Source organism: Sphaeramia orbicularis, chromosome 22 (assembly GCF_902148855.1).
Source record: "Sphaeramia orbicularis chromosome 22, fSphaOr1.1, whole genome shotgun sequence".
NCBI classification, from domain to species: Eukaryota; Metazoa; Chordata; class Actinopteri; order Kurtiformes; family Apogonidae; genus Sphaeramia; species Sphaeramia orbicularis.
The window spans coordinates 49,960,404-49,977,443 of record NC_043978.1 but is presented as its reverse complement, the minus strand read 5'-3'; the positions used below and the strand labels follow the sequence as shown (position 1 = coordinate 49,977,443).

Sequence of the window (17,040 nt, the reverse complement as noted above, 5' to 3'; positions counted from 1 at the left end):
GAGCAGAAGGAGCACAGGGTTGTCTGACTGTCTGCTGTTGGACAGGGTTGTTTTTGCTGTTGTCGTCTTTTCAGTTGAGTGTGACCATTCATTGAGTTTATAGAAGAAGTGGATTGATGAGCAACATGTGGGCTGGACGTCCACAGACAGAGCAGGTTGGTAATGTCTCCCTCTGTCTCCCTGTCTGTGTTTGTCTCTATGTGGCTCTGGTCTGTTTTCGTCCATGGTTTGGCTCGAGGGGTGGGGAGGGAGGGTTAGGGATATTCTGTCTGTCTTGGATATGAGTCGGTGGTATCATGTAGACAGTAGGTTTGAGTGTAACTGTCTGTTAATGTGTCTGATAATGAAGGGCAGATGTGTCTGCTACTGTGGAAACCCTGGTTAGATAGGGTTGTGTGGAGGACTTCACATGATTATTTTTACAATTTATTGCAACAAAGGGTGTTTCATAAGGCTGCACAGGTATGTGTGTGTGTTTGTGTATGTGTGTGTTCACTTGCCGGCCTCCCGTCCTGTTGTAAAAGTTTGTTACTACAGCTGGAATGTCATGGGAACACTGGAGATATTTAGCTTCTCTTTATCTGCTGCATACCCATACCACCACTCCCCCTCTCTGCAACCCGACCATGCTTCATCTTCTTCTTCTGTTGTCTTTGCAACTGATACACATGTTACTGACCTCTGGCATTCAGAAGTCTTCCTTTGGTACGGTGCAGGCAGCTAAAAGAATGACCTTTCCTGTTGTGGTGCCAGCACACACATACAATGTTTTATTATTACTTTTTTAGTTCCTGCCTCAGGCTTTGATAAATGCATATTGTTAGCCTCATAGCATAACTGCCTAACTCGTACACAAATGGACAAAAGTATGTAAATATCATTGCACTGCATGGGTTTAAAGTGTTATCTTTGCTTCCAAAATGCCTCAGAGATGGTTTTTACTTATTTTCTCTCAATATTGATTTATGTTTTATCCATGACTATGATTTTAAATGTTCGACCTCTAAATTTCTACAATATTTTTCGTGCTCTGACTGCAAATAATTTTCTACCACAATGAACTATCTACTTTCTTCCCATCTCACTTAGGAAACTTTAAGGAAATATTGATGTTTCTAAACTGTATGAACAAAAATATTGGGACACATCATAGCAACAGCTCTAAGATGTCCTGTTCATGCTGATTTGAGACGGAAACATCAATATGATATTTACCACAGTATAAAGTTATATTAGGACACTTGTCATTATTGTTTTGTTGCCCAGACCCTTGTTAGAAAAGAAACATCTGAATTCAAAGTGTCCCAATACTTTTGTCCATATAGTGTATAACGTGAGGCTAACGGTATGTGGATCTTTATCGACCTGTCCTATGTGTTGTTATCTTGTTTAACTTGTGATACATGTCACTTATCAGTCTGGACACTGAAAGAACAGTAAGAGTCAATATCCTCAATATTTAATATTCTGTTTATCATAAAAGAGATTCTGTTATGTAACGTCTCTATTATCTTGTTCCTCTGTGTGTTTGGAGAAGGATTGGAAGGAAATATTTTTAGCTCAGCTCATTCACTAAATGATTTACAGATGTGGACCATAGTGTCATTTAGTTGTACTGTATGGTGTTTCTGTCTCCCCAAAATAACCCATGACCCATTTGACATCCTCTAACTACAGACTCAATAAATAGTGATTTTCAGGTTTAACCATCGTGTTCAGGACTCTGTGACAGAGTGAGTGCAGCTTTTTTTGGTCAAATCTAAAATTTATCAGAACCGTTGGAGAGGTGGAAAAAACATATGTTCTCACAGTGTAGAAATAAGTTGAAGGAACATGGTTCTTTTGGAAGGAGGTTTACATCCAACTGGAGTTTATTAGTCTGTTCTTTGACAATGAATGGACATGAACTCGTTGCAGAATGGTTTTGTGAATAAGATGCACTAATGCTACACCATCACAGAATACACAAAATACCTTTTAGTTTATTAAAATGCTGAAAAAGTATTTCTCAAATCCAGTGATGACATCCTCGGCTGCTTTATGTTGGTCCACAACTTTAAGACAGTCAGTTTTCAGTCACAGAGGAGAAAAAATAGAAAAGAAAATGAAAATAATCGGCATTTACGAAGCAGGAATCAAAACTAACTGTTGATTATAAACACAGTTTTTGATCAAATTAATCAATTAGTGAAATATAGAAGCAGTAAATGCAAACACAAAGGTTAGCTGATAATGGATTTTTAAAGGATGATATAATAATAATAATAATAATAACCATCATCATGAGGTTTACAGTAGATGCATTTCCATAGACATATTTAACACCTGAAGCATCACACCAGGAAATGGCAAGATTTGTGGGTTTTGCTCTTGTCTGAAAAATAATAAATATTCTTAATGGAAATATAAACAATTTTTCAACAACTGTAATGTAGCCAACATTTAAGTCATGTGATTGATCAGCTGTTTACAGCATTTACTCAGATATTCTGATAAAGTGTGAAAACATGTCTGGCAGTACAACAAATAGTGTGAACCCTGAATGTATCTATGATAAAAGTATCACAGTCATTTTAGATGGAAAACAGCAACTAAATGACCCCATTTTTCCTTTCTATGCATTAGAGCCATATACTGTATAAGTAAATGTTTAAATGTATAGTGTTATGAGATAACTTTTATGATTTGGCACTATATAAATAGATAAGATTTGTGTACCATAACCTATAGCATCACCCCCTGACGACACTATGCAGCCTATAGTTTATGTGCTTCTAAGCATAAACACATGTAATTTGCATTTTTTGTAAATAACTTCAGTGAAAGCTTAATTTTTCTTGGCAGCAGGAACATTACTAACACCTGCTCTCTTGCCTATGTATCTAAACAGATTGGATATACTTTGGAATCACACTTAGCCTTGCAGGTTTGTTGATTATGCACACATTTTGAGTCAAGACACTAAGTTTTTTCCTCACATTTTTTAAAATATGAGACGTTTACTTCTATATTGTCAGTAACCAAATGTCATTTAGCTCCATGTGTAGAGGTGGCAACAGAAATCCCAGAGGCAGAAGTCCCAAATAGTCAGTGGTGACCAAAACCATCTACTGATCTAAACTGTTTAATACCTGTTGATCCACTAATCCTATTAATACATGTAAATAATTAGTGTAAAATGCACTTTGTCATCTTTTCATGGATATCAGATATGACTCATTTGGACGTTCAGAGGTTCTGTAGTTACCATGGAAACACCGTCATCTTCTACAGCAGGGGTGTCCAATTCTGGTCCTCGAGAGCTACTATCCTGCATGTTTTAGATGTTATCCTCTTCCAGCACACCTGACAGTTATTATCAGGCTTCTGCAGAACTTGATGATAGGCTTATCATTTGAATCAGGTGTGTTGGAAGGGGAATACATTTAACACATGCAGGATAGTAGCCCTCGAAGACCAGGATTGGACATCCCTGTTCTACGGTATGGATTCACCAGTAAAACCCATGGAGAATGATCAGTGACAGTGGATGGACACATTAGGTTTATGTTCAGTCAACGATATATTTTGTTGAAAAAGTCACATTTTCTTCATTTTTCTCTGTTTCTGATATTATGACAGTCGACTTTAATCGGAGCTTTTATGAACATCTTCTGTTGGGTTTCTGTAAAATGGCTTAGAGTCTGGTTTTGACCAACTCTATATATAAAGTGTCATGAGATAACTTTTTTGTTGTGATCTGGCACTATATAAATAAAATTTGATTGACTGAGTGATTTGATTGGTTTTCCCCTGTAAGTCGCTTTGGAAAAAAGCGTCTGCCAAATGCATAAACATAAACATGTACGTGATCAGTAAATTAAATATGGGAAAATACCTGCTTTTCTTTGAAAAACGCAAACTACAGAGAATAATACAGGGCGTCCCATAAGTCTCCATACATAGGAAAATTAACGTTTCTTGACATAAACCGTTTTTATTTATATAATATGCTCTATATGACTGCCATTTTGTTGGGAACACATTTCAATGCGTGTCCTCCACTGCTGAAGAACTATAAAGAAGAAATATAAAGAAATACATGTTAGAACCATATGTATTATGTCTCCTATGTATGGAGACATATGGGACACCCTGTATTATAATAAATGATGATAAATCACTTAAGAGAGGAAAAAATCATTCGGGAACTGCCACAAAAGTAGCACCGAGTCTTTATGGTTTAAGCTTCTATTCCTGTTTCCGTAATCATACTGAGTCACTTCAGTGCTCTGGGTAGAAGTTACAATTTGCTTATTTCCATTCTCAAACTTGGCTGGGTTTGTAGCGCTGAGTTCAGCTCCTCTGAGAAAGAGAAATTTAGTGAGAGAGAGAGAGAGAGAGAGAGAGAGAGAGAGAGCGCAGTTTCCTCTCTCCTTCCGTACAATGATGCCTTGTGTTACCACCAGCAGAACGCCACTATGGTGATGATGACGATTGCTCCCTCTCTTCTCTTTTTTTCTGGCGTCTACTGTATGTCTTGCTTTCTCTGCCTCTCTGACCAGCCTTATCCCCCGGTCCATGGTGTGAAGGATTAGATAATAGGCAGCTTTAGAGTGGGCAGAGAAAAAGAGGTGTCACAGACCTCTCTCTCTGGTTGCATTTCTCTCCCATCCTCCCTCCATCTTCTCTTTCTCTCTTTGTACCATCTGCGCCATGAGGAGGTTGGCACCACACGATCTGTAAATGCCAAGCAATGTTTATGTTATTGTATAGGTGCGTGTTCGTGTTAATCGCCATTTGTTCATCACTGGTAGCCAATTAGACAAAGATAATGTTTACATGTATGTACAGTATCTTTGCAACCACTCACTCCATTGTCCACACTTCTGCACAAATGTCAAGCTGTTTATCACACATCCAGGAATAGATGATGCATTTCACAAGTTATCTGTTTTTCCTAACACTAGATGTGTGACAGCGGCTCTGCTGATGTTGACATAGATGTCCAGTCCGCCTCCAGTGTTCCCTTGAATAATTTGATGCTTTTTAAACTCGTGTTCTCAAGCAAATTATTACTGGGGTCAAAAGAGGGAGCTTCCGCTGTCATTGAAAACAGACAGTAGACAGACCCTGCAGAGTTCAGGGTAATGAAGAGAAATTATACATATGTACATACACAACAGTTTTGGATGGAACTGTTTCTGCACAAGAAGCACTTAGAGGTCCCTTTTGTAAGATTTAGAAGTCTCTAGTTGTAGTGATTGAATATACTCTTTATTTTTAATATTTTTCTTTATGTTCAATCTAGGGATGTAACGATATGAAAATTTCATGTCACGGTTATTGTGACCAAAATTATCACGGTTATCATTATTATCGCGGTATTGTTGAACTTGTGTTTAAAATGATCAAAAAGTACTGATACACACACTGAAATAATTTAACCAAGTTGTATTGTTTAAAAAAAAAAAAAAAGTATAATAATAATAAAATAATTGGTACAATGTACCTTCTGTTGGCAGAAACATTCAAATATTAACCCTTAGTGGTCTGAGCCTATTTTGTCTGTTTTTTAGTACTTTTGATTTTGTTTTTATATATTATATAAAGAAATGTTTACTATACCCATGTTTGATATCTTTTTTTCAGCACAACTTCATCAATCTCATCTGTCTGTAATTTTTTTTCACTTTAACTGACTATATCAACACAAAAGGACAGAAAACAAAAAATATATATATAAAATCCGATTTGAAAAATGTATATAATTTATTGCATAAATAACACAAAGATGTTTAACGAACCTTTACAGAAACTTTAAAAGTGAATATTGGTTCCAAATATTAGGTATATAAAATTAAAATTGTAATAAATTAAAACTATACTCAAATATTTGACATAAAAGCAGATCTTTACATAGGCGTTTTCTCCAGGAAAGTGCGGTAATTAAACATGGTTATCATGATAATTAGAATTTAAACGGTAATACTAACCATTGGCAATTTTACCGCAGTTTATTGTTATACCGGTAATCGTTACATCCCTAGTTCAATCACACAAAAATAACAAGGTTTCGTGTTATCATTAACTCATAAAGAGCCATTACATTTACAGAGGGAGCAGGTACAGTTGCTCCAAATGGACTTCCACTTCTTCTTTTTCTATTTTATGATGACTAGTATCCAACATTGAGGTGAATTCCTTGCTGTTTTTTCTTATACTTGCATGGAGCAACTTTTAACGCACAATATCCCCCTAGGGTTAATAAAGTATTCTGACTCTGAATCTGACGATGTCTTGCCATGTTTGAGAGTTGACCAGAGTTAACGTTCTCTATTACATGAAAAAATTTTAAAAAGTGAACATAAATTATATGGAATTGTGTGGATATGTGATGAAAGTCATACACTGCTTTAAGTTTCATTGCTCATCGTCGAATATAAACGACTGATCTGAATAACTTTTAAGACTTTTACTGATCTACAGGGTGCCATGACTTCGTTTGTCCTGCTGACTCAGTTCTGCTGTGGACTGTAGTGAATGAAATGCAGTGAATGAACTGCATCCTTCCCTTAGTGCTTGGTAGTTCTTCTAGGTTCAGCTAGACTTATATAGCTCTTTTGAAAACATTTTATCTCTTATCCAAGAGACTTTTTCAGTTCTGGGGAAGTCCAGTTGAACCTAGGAGAACCACCAAGAAGAACGATGACCTGGGCAAATGAGAACTTACACAGACATCACTCCCTTAGTGCAAAGGCGTCAAACATGCGGCCCGGGGGCCAAATCCGGCCCGCCAAAAGGTCCAGTCCAGCCCTTGGGATGAATTTGTGAAATGCAAAAATTACACTAAAATATTAACAATCCTTTTAGTTCAGGTTCCACATTCAGAACAATTCAATCTCAAGTGGGCAGGACCAGTCAAATACAATCATAATAACATAGAAATAATGACAACTCCAAATGTTTCTCTTTGTAAATGTAAATATTTCCATGTATTTTCACTAAAACAAAGTATAATTTAGCAAAAAATGTGAATAACCTGAAATGTCTTAAAAGAAGTAAGTACAATTTTAACAAAATTTTGCCTGTTACTTAATATTTTGTGTGTTTGTAGATCCACTGTGATCTGTAAATTATAACATACGTGTGTAAATGATAAACTGAGACAGAATATTGTTAAAATTATACTGTTTTCAGTTTGTTCATGTTATTCAGATCTTTTGAAAGGATAGTTTATAGATGTCAACCTGTTCATAATGTAAATTAACTTTTTTCGCTCTGAAACATAGAGAAAAGTTTGGAGTTGACATTATTTCTATATTATTATGCTATTATTTTACTGGTCCGGCCCACTTCAGATCAAATTTAGCTGAATGTAGAACTGAACTAAAATGAGTTTGACACCCCTGCCTTAGTGGATTTCTACGTCTCATGCAGATCTGCAAGGGTATGTCCTCTCAGATGTGTTTTTCCATTTCTTCTTAGTATTAGAAAAGTCATTATTTTGTCTTTGTTTATGTGTATTTTGCCCTAACTTGGATCACTTGAGGATGTAATCTCTGTCTAGCTGCATGGAACTGGAACAATGATCAGGTGGTCAGTGTCAGTATGAACATGAGCAGTACATGAAAACAGAAATGTATTTTAAACAAAGACTTGATAGGTGTGATATTTGTATATGTATGTATATGTATAATAGAAACTACACCAGTGGTCTTTACAGAGACAAATATACTCTGGGTAATTTCTGTTTTCTTTGACTATAAAACTTTAAATATTATATCAAAGACTCCATGTTGAGGTTTGGTGTGGTGTATGTACCACCCAAAAATGAAGAAAAGTTCCTTGTTCCTTAAGCCCCTCTAACACCAGTATGTTCCGAAAGCAGCAGAACAAAGTTATTTTTCTTAGGATATTGGAAATATTCTCCACCCAGCTCCCAGCGAGGCCCTTTGAGAACAATACCACTGTTTCCCGGCTCAAATAATTCATGATTTGATTAAGGTCTCATGTGGTGAGTTCAGATCAGCTCCCACTTCTTTCGAGAGTGAACGTACTGAGGGTTGGAGGACCTTGTTTGTTTGCAGACTGTGTACATTAGACTTGTTTTGTGTGCAGAGTAATTTATGTGCAGGCCAGGAAAGCACGATGCTCTGTCCTTATTTAGAAATATTTTCTGTTCAACACTGTTTCCTCCTCATGCCCATGGGAAGATGCAACCTCCAAATCCCCATTTGCAAAACAGTCAATTTTTGTTTTACAATGCAAGAATATCAGAAAACACAAGACAACATATGCACATTTTACATCTGGAACGATCGCAGCAGCTTCCCACGCAAATCATGAAAGTTTGGCAGCGAATCAGTGACTTGCTGGCGGAAAATAATTTTGGACAGAAAGCAGCTAAACGACTGACAGGATGCAGATTTCAACCTCAAGGGTCGTTGCACCATTAGATAAATTAAACATGCCCCATCCACACTTAATGTGAAGACCACAAAGGGGAAGCCAAATGTTTTAATCAGCCTCCAGAGAGTGGTTGGAACAAGACACGGGGCTGTAGACATAACACAAGTGTCCTACAATTACATCTTCCTTTAGGTTGTGCAGATAGTAGCGATCAACTGATATGTGTGTTTTTATTTACAGATGATACAGAGACAGATTTGTTAGTAACCAAGGAAACAGATAAATGATATATGAAGCCAATATACACTGCCTGGCACTAAAAATGTCCTGCATACAATATTTCACTGGATCACCTTAAAGCTTAGATTACAGGACTCTATGGTATTGTCTATGCAGTGCAACGCTAATGCAATGCCACAGTAAATGTCACAATACCACAATGCCACACATTTGTTCACCAAGATCTTGTATTGATGGCCAAGAGTCGAATCACTGTGTAAAGTTTGCTCAGTGGGGTTCAGGTCTGGACTCTGTGGTGTCTAATTCATGTGTGAAAATAATGTCTCATGCTTCCTGAACCACTGTTTAACAATTTGAGCCTAATAAATCCTAGTATTGTCTTGTCTTCATGGTCCCTAGTAAACTAATGGCTGTTCAAAAAAAAGGAAAAAAGTGACTAAATTAATTATGACAAAGAAAATGTTTTGTTATGGTTTGTTGTTTGGCTGGTACTGCGTTTACAGGGCAGTGCATAAGGCCATAGACTGTTCTATAAGAGGTGGATTCAGCCACTCTGTGATACCTCTCATTAGTTTTGGCTGTTATCAAGTCAAATGTTGTCAGATGTGACCGTATTTAGTCAAAAGGGGTGGAGCTAGAGGGCCAATGGGTGAGTTAATGCTTCATGCTAGCTTGGTACATGCAAAATGGTAACACTTTAACACTATGGGTGGCTGTGGCTCAGTTGGTAGAGCGGGTCATCCTTTGACTGAAGGGTCAGCGGTTCAAATCCTGGCTCTGACTGTCCATATGTTGTAGTGTCCTAGGGCAAGACACTGAACCTTAAATTCCTCCCAGTAGAGCATGGCAGCAGCTGCCTACTGGTGTGTGAATGTGAGGAATTGTTTTGCTTTGGGCACCATTAAGGTGTAGAAAATGCGCTATATAAATTCAATCCATTTACTTGATGGAAAATTTTTATAGCAAAATATGTCTTTTTTTGTTGAAAAATGTGTTTTATCCAGTAAACACAATGTGTAATAGAGGAGTAAAGATGGACTCCGAGATCACTGGTTACCTCTGATTTCCACCAGATCCATTTCCACCACATCACAGCTACAAAATGTCTTCATTTTGTTCTCTGCAGGGTTTCAATCCACACGGGGGAGCATTTCATAGATAAAATAAACCTGGGGTCAAATGGTTTCTTCTGTCTCTCACTTGTTACTTCCTTCCTTTCTTTCTTTAGGATCCCCATTAGCTGTACCATAGCTACAGCTGTTCTTCCTGGGGTCCTTACAGTAATCTTTACAACTAGTCAATGCAAATAACATACAATATAATCATACATAGCAACTTTTCCACATACTACATAACATGAAAGAAAATAAATAACAGACAAAATACAGACACGACAGCTCCTTTAGGTCAGCAGCGGTATGGTGTATTTAGTAAATACGTTCAGTTAGCCCAAGTATGAATCATTTATGGTCAATAGATGCTTCTTGACTGATTTCTTGAATTTCATTTTACAGTTTTCTTGTGTGATGTGTTCCGGTAGTTTGTTCTATTCTTGCATAGCTCTGTATATTACCATTCGTTTCATTGCATTTATTCTTGATTTGGGTAAGTGTTAAGCTGGAATATCATTTTCTGTTTCTCTCTCCACTTCGGTTCATTCCTCAGCATGTAGTACTGTGTCCCTAAGTCCATAGAGCACATCCAGGTATCATTTTACTGCTTTCCATGTCATGGTGAAGAATAGAGGAAGCGGATGATGTTTTATGGCACCATGATGTCAGACTAAACAAGCACATTTTCAAGCATGTACTGAATTGTTCTGAATAACATGGATCAAACATTTGTAGCTGTTGGTAAAAAAAAACCAAAAAAACATTAATGTTCATAATCGTTTTATATCAGTATTTTGACATTGTTTTCATTACTGACGTTGGTAATGTGATTTTGAGTATATGACTGGGACTCTGCTTGTGGTGTTTTAACCTCTTGAGACCCAGTAATGCATTTATGTCCTCGGTAGTGAACAAGAGTTGAAAACAGACAGTAGACAGACCCTGCAGAGTTCAGGGTAAAGAAGAGAAATTATACATATGCACATATACAACAGTTTTGGATTGAACTTATTCTGCACAAGAAGCAGTTAAAGGTCCCTTTTGCAAGATTTAGGAGAATCTAGTTGTAGTGACTGAATATTCTATTCATTTTTTATATTTTTATTTGTGTTCAATCACACACTGACCAGATCCTCTGTGCCTTTTATGTATCTGACTTCCTTTCCTTCTCATCTGTGCTTCTTGATGTAGCCGTCAAAAATAGATTCAACATGTATTTCTAGTGAGTCTGGTCCTAATTGAAATCAGGGTTTATGGTAGATGGTTCAAGTTAAACAAACCGATCAGAATCCCAATAAAATATTGACACTATTTTTAACGTGAACATCAATGTAAATCTAAAGCCCCTTTTACACAGCACTTCTGTTACGGGAATATTTCACCTCTATTCCGGAGCGACATCTGTGTAAACGAAATGATGGGATCATTTGGTTCCACCTTTATCGTGGCTCTGTAACGCCTCTGGAGGTAGAAACAGAGCCGTGATAAAGGTGGGATCATGATTCTGGAACGCTGTGTAAAAGGAACACCTTTCGTTCTGCAACCAAAGTGTGATGTTTTGATGATGGTGACCCCTGCATATAGAGGCACTGGCATGGATTCTGCAGCTTCATACCAGGGATGCCATTGCTACATGCCATTTTCACCTGTGGCACGAAGCCGCGGGACTGGAACCTGGGGCAGCTGCTGCAGAATCCATGCAAGTGTGTCCATATGCACACTATACGCTGCGCTGCGTCTCTGCCCCTTGGATTCCAGAAGGCAGATCTGCTGGCTTATGAGCACCAGGGGTCTTATGTATAAAGCATGCATACGCACAAAAACCTGGTGTACGCCCTTTTCTACGCTCACGTTCAGATGTATAAAGAGTGAAATGACCGTGGAAAAGTGCGGTCCTCCATGCCAACTCCATAGCTGGCGTACGCATGTTTCTAGTGCTTTTGAACCATTGGCGACACTTAGAGGTGATACTGGGAAACTGTTAATAATGTGAAAAAGGTCATTCCTGGAGGAGCTGGAGGAGGTGTCTGGGGAGAGGGAAGTCTGGGTGTCCCTGCTTAGACTGTTACCCCCACGACCCGGCCCCGGAAGAAGCGGAAGATAATGGATGGATGGATGGAAGGTCATTCCTCCGATTGGTGGGCACATCAGAGATACACAGATGAACAATGAACACACCGACACGTCATCCTACTGCCAGAGCAGCACATCCACCAGAACCAGAACCAACCCTGGACCCATCAATGCCAATCCTGCCCGGGAGGACATTCAGCAACAACCATATAAAGAGACAAGGACACAGAATTCACTGGTTGATAAATGCATTTAATGTAGTGTTCATGTCTGTGAGAACATTTATAAGTTGGTCCAGTCGCTCACTGACGCCGCCAATTGTTCTCATGATGTCCTCTTGTGACTCGGGTGACCCATGTGGGTTGGATGGGCATCAGCAGCTGTTGGTGGACCGGAGGATCGGCTAACGCTGGGGAGTCAACAGGAAGCCTCTGTGACAGGAGGTTGAAACTGCGTCTCACCGTCTTCTGCCTCATTGTTGGAAAATAATAATTTGAGTGATTAAAAATGAGTCAAAGTCTTTGATTTCCTCTTTGATATCCTGACATGATTACGCATGAATCTTTATTTAGTTTGGCTGTGATCAGACTGTTGGATGACCCGTAGAATGAACTAATGTGTGAGTTACACAAATGCTAAATATATATTTACCTTATGGGTGATCTGAGTCAGCCCTGTGACACCAGTGTCACCCACAATAGCGGCGACTCCCTGCTCAAACAGGCTGAGTTCGTCTCTTTTCTTCTTCCGCCTGTTTTGGCCTCTGCTTCACGTCCACCTTGACGTCGTCATCTGATCTTGCAGAGCGGGGAATCCCAGAGGGAATCCCACCTCCAGGCCCAGTTTATACTAATTTGCATATTTAAATGTGGGATGTAGAGGGAGGAGTCAGGTACTTCAACATATGCGCTCAATTCCACGCTGATTGGGTTGTATGAAGGAAATGTACTTGGAATCAGGCGTACACTCAGTTTGATTCATTTGGATTTTTTTGTGCGTACAGACTTTTCTGGATTTAAGCGTACGCCAGGTTTCAGTATGAAATCCATGCAAGTCTTTATACATGAGGCCCCAGGGCTTTTTGGAATAGCTTCTAGTGGCTGTCAGTGGTATTACCGCTTTAAGATACTTCTTTAATGGCTTCGTTTTGGGGGTCCTTTTCCCTCAACTCAGAGTGGTGGCAGAATAAGGGTGGATAATCTCCCCCTAAAAGATGGTGTCATTACTGGGTGTAATGAGGTGTAAGGGAAGCATAAGGGTGAATGAAGTGTACCCTAGATTATAGAAACATTTTTTAATAAGACCACATTACAAACAGTTACATAAGGAGTCCTCTGCTACTGTTATATGCTGGAGATGGCGGATTTCTGCATGTCACGTGTAGTAATTTATTTTTAATAGCTCTGTGGTACACTGTGCTCTTTTTACTTTAGTGGTGCGTCATTTTATCCTCTCTTTCCTGTCACACTCCACCAAACCTTCCCACTCGGCTTCATTTAATCAAATCTATGATTTCGCAGTGCGTCAATTCCCACTAAATGACATTTAAAAGGGACGCTACCACATGAAGGAAGAGGTGGACACTCCTTTGCTGCGTCTGTTGATATTTATAAACTATAAGAACTTACTTGGGCTTAAATCTATCACCATGACAACAGGAAAGGAAGCAGGAAATAGGACGTGTTCCATTGAAATAGAGATAACCCCTGAAAACTCCCAGTTCCTCTGCCATGCGTGTTACCGTTACCAAAGGCTGGTGTGTGTGTGCGTTGTATGTTTGACGTGTCGATCGGAGCACACGCAGCATTCCGACACCCCCTGAGGTTGACCTCTTTGTGGGTCAGGCTTCTGGTGGGTCATGGGTATTCTTAGAGCCGGGAGATATCTGTTCTGTCTTAAATACTTCTGGAAACCTTGATTGCAGGCGACCAGCTCGACATGACAAATGTAATCCTGCGTCTTCAAGATGGAAAACTGAATTTTTTAATCAACCTCACAGAATATTAGCATTTTGTATTTGATAAAACATTAAATGTAGACAATCAAAACTCATTCATGGTTTCACAATGGTATATTTTAAATACAGCTGAAACGATTAATAGATTAATTGCCTTGAAAGGATTAAAAAAAATTTGAATTACTATTTTCCTGCATCAAAGCTTTGTTAATTGCTGTGCTGCTAAACATCAGTTCCACTGTTTTTCACACGGAGGCTTATTGTGATGCACATGACGCCAGAATCAACACAAACAACATGGAGTGTGGTTCAGTTTTCTATACTGGAAGCATCATTTACTTCTTTCAAGTTTTACTAAAATTAAAACTATTGGGCTTTATTTTTTTTAGTTGTTAGTTCCATCACAAGTTGTTAGTACGTCAGATCCAAATGTGTTGAAGACTGCAGTGCACATATTGTTTGTAGATGTAATATACTTTTATACAGTTGGTATTTCTCTGTAGATTTTGTTTTTGTTTTTTTTTGTTTTTTTTACATATCCTTTAACTATGATACTTTTTCTGGATGTTGTTTCAGCTGGTTCTGGAATAAAAGACAAATTGTTTGTCATTTTCAGGCATTTTTCAACTATTCAAATAATAATTTAATCAAATCAAAGAAAATAAATTGATAGAGTAATCAATTACAAAAATAATCGATCGCTGCAGCTCTAATTTTAACTGTGTAAAATGGGTCTTAACAGGTTTTGTTTTTTGTTTTTTTTTTAGTTTTTACCCAAAATGGAGTCTTAAAAGTATGTTTAACCAGCATCTTGGCAATTGTCAGATCTGCTGTTCGTAGGAATGTGGATGATTTTGGAAACAGTCTTGAAGAACTTGAAATGTTTCACTTTCTACAGTAGCTGTTGAATACCTGCATGTTAGCAGCACTGAAACACTTGTGCACTGGTTAAGGTGACTGAAATGTGTATTTTTGTGAACATGTTAGAAAATCTGGTTAGCTAAAAATAGAGAGGCAGTTGACTGTCAAATATCAGACGATCCACTGGTAGAAAAAGGCAGGCTTTAATGGTGCACACATACTCAGTTTTGTATATCTACACAATCAGCTTTAATCCTTGCTGACATTTCTACAGCATTTTCCTTCATGAAAGAGATCAGCGTGAGAAAGTGAATGAGACTAAGTGGCTCAGACCGTGTGAAGCAGACTGTCGTGCAGTCAGTGAATGCATCGGGTGACTGCTGCTGGTGGATCGGCATGCTGGATCTTGTTCAGGATCGGGAATGTTTACTGTGAAGCTGTTATCGGTCCCTGTACGTGCTCATGTGTTTGTGACTCGACACAAACATTTTTAGCTCCAACAAGAAGAATTTGGCACTTTGAGGGGAGAAAACGTTCAAGCAGTTTCTTACTCGAGCAACATTTATTTATTTACTTATTTTCTTACTCTTACTACAGTTTTTTAGGTTTCAGAATTCAGTTATATTCCAATATGAGACCTTTTGTGTCTGCTGCATCTGCTTCAAATGTAGTCGTGAGATGTGGAGAATCACCTAATCCTGATCTGTTGGTGCTGCCCTTTTCTGTTTAACCCTTTAACCCCTCAGACATTATTTCAGTCAAATGTGCTGCTGGGAATTTGCATCTGTTTCAGTGTCATAAAAGCTGCTGTGAGCATGTACTTGTGTTCCTTTTTTTCAGTGGTTTGGTTTTACTGTGTGTTTTAGGGTCAAAACAGGGTGGAATAACAGAAAAATACAAAGAGAGGAATTGAAGTTCGACAGGTTTTTACTAAATACAGCACTCAGAATGTACATCATAAAGAGATTTAGGGTGTTGAACATGAACTGTGAAGTGGAACACACTGAACAACAGCAAGGATTTGAATTTTGACCCAGTAGTTTTTGTTTTGGGGCTCTTTTTTTCTAAATCAGTCCAGCTGCTTTTTGACACCTAGTTGAACTCCATAAAACAGTTACACCAGTGTTTTTCAACCTTGGGGTCAAGACCCCTACGTGGGGTCACCTGGAATTCAAATGGGGTCACCTGAAATTTCTAGTAATTAATTAAAAAAACAAACAAAAAAAAAAACTACAACTTACTAATAAAAAATATATGGTGAGTTGAGAGAGACAATCCCAATCCATAACAGACATGATAGACTCTGAAGCTGAAACTGCAGCACTGTGGTTCTGTTTATCTGTCAAATGTTCATTGTGGTTGGTTTAAGATGCTGCAGCTCTTTCATAATTCATAGTTTGAGTTCTTGTTTGTTCAGTATTAATTGTCTTCCTTGTAAATCCAAGCTCAACTGACTGTACATATCCTGACCAAGGAAAATAAAATCCTCACTTTGTGCAGTAATCTACACCTGGATTTACTGCCTCCATCCGTAATAATATACATTATATAGACTAAATGTTGTCTAAAATTAACGTTTATTTGCAACATAGTAACGCAAACTGTTACATGATCAAAAACCAATTAATTTTAGCAAAAAAAAATCAATGTTTTGAATGTCTGGGTTCGCCAGAAATCTGTGATGTTAGAATGGGGTTACAAGCCAGAAAAGGTTGGGAACCACTGAATTAGAGTCAAAACTCAGTAAAAACACAGTAAAAAAAAAAAAAAAAAGGAAAATCACAACAACACTGTAAACAACAGTAAAAACAAACAAAAAAAAGCACCAGGAAAACAGTGTAAAAACACAAAAACAAAAAAAAGTCCAGACCGTCTATTTTTATAGCGAGTCGGCCTCACTCACTGCTCTGTTTTTGTCCCCCATTACACAGGCAGCAGGGGGTGCACTGAGCATGCTCAGATATATATATGGAAAGAACAAGGTCTATTCTATCGGTGTATGTTTGCAATTTTTCTTAAGTAGCAAACGGTTGAATTTTTAGGAATATTTAAAATAAATCATACATACAAAACGAGCACAACAGACACATCAGGGGTTAAAGGGTTAAATTAAACTAGTGTCCAAACCAGAAATCAGTGCTTCCTGTAACGTTTTACAGATCACTGGCAGACTCAGACCACATTTTGGCAAAGAGTTTTCTCTCCAAGGTGTTTATATTATTATAGCCTGTGTCAAACTGTCAGATTTTTGAAGATGTTTTATTAATTTGTTTCATGTTCACATTAAAGTGAAACTACTGATATGGATTCTATCACATTTACCGTGTATGTCATGACCTAGTATTTGTTTTCTAAATTGAGTAAAGGAATCATTTTATGAAACTTTGATATAAACCACTCTTCTTC

The 17,040-nt window shown here is 38.0% G+C and overlaps 1 protein-coding gene across 1 annotated transcript in view; it reads left to right on the top strand.

Annotated features, from left to right (window-relative positions):
* The window catches only part of pld1a (phospholipase D1a), a 98,022-nt gene continuing 80,982 nt past the window's right edge, over nucleotides 1–17,040 (top strand). The window contains exon 1 of the mRNA XM_030127524.1: nucleotides 1–155. The gene's annotated coding sequence lies outside the window, so the exon portion shown is untranslated. The remainder of the gene's footprint in view (nucleotides 156–17,040) is intronic.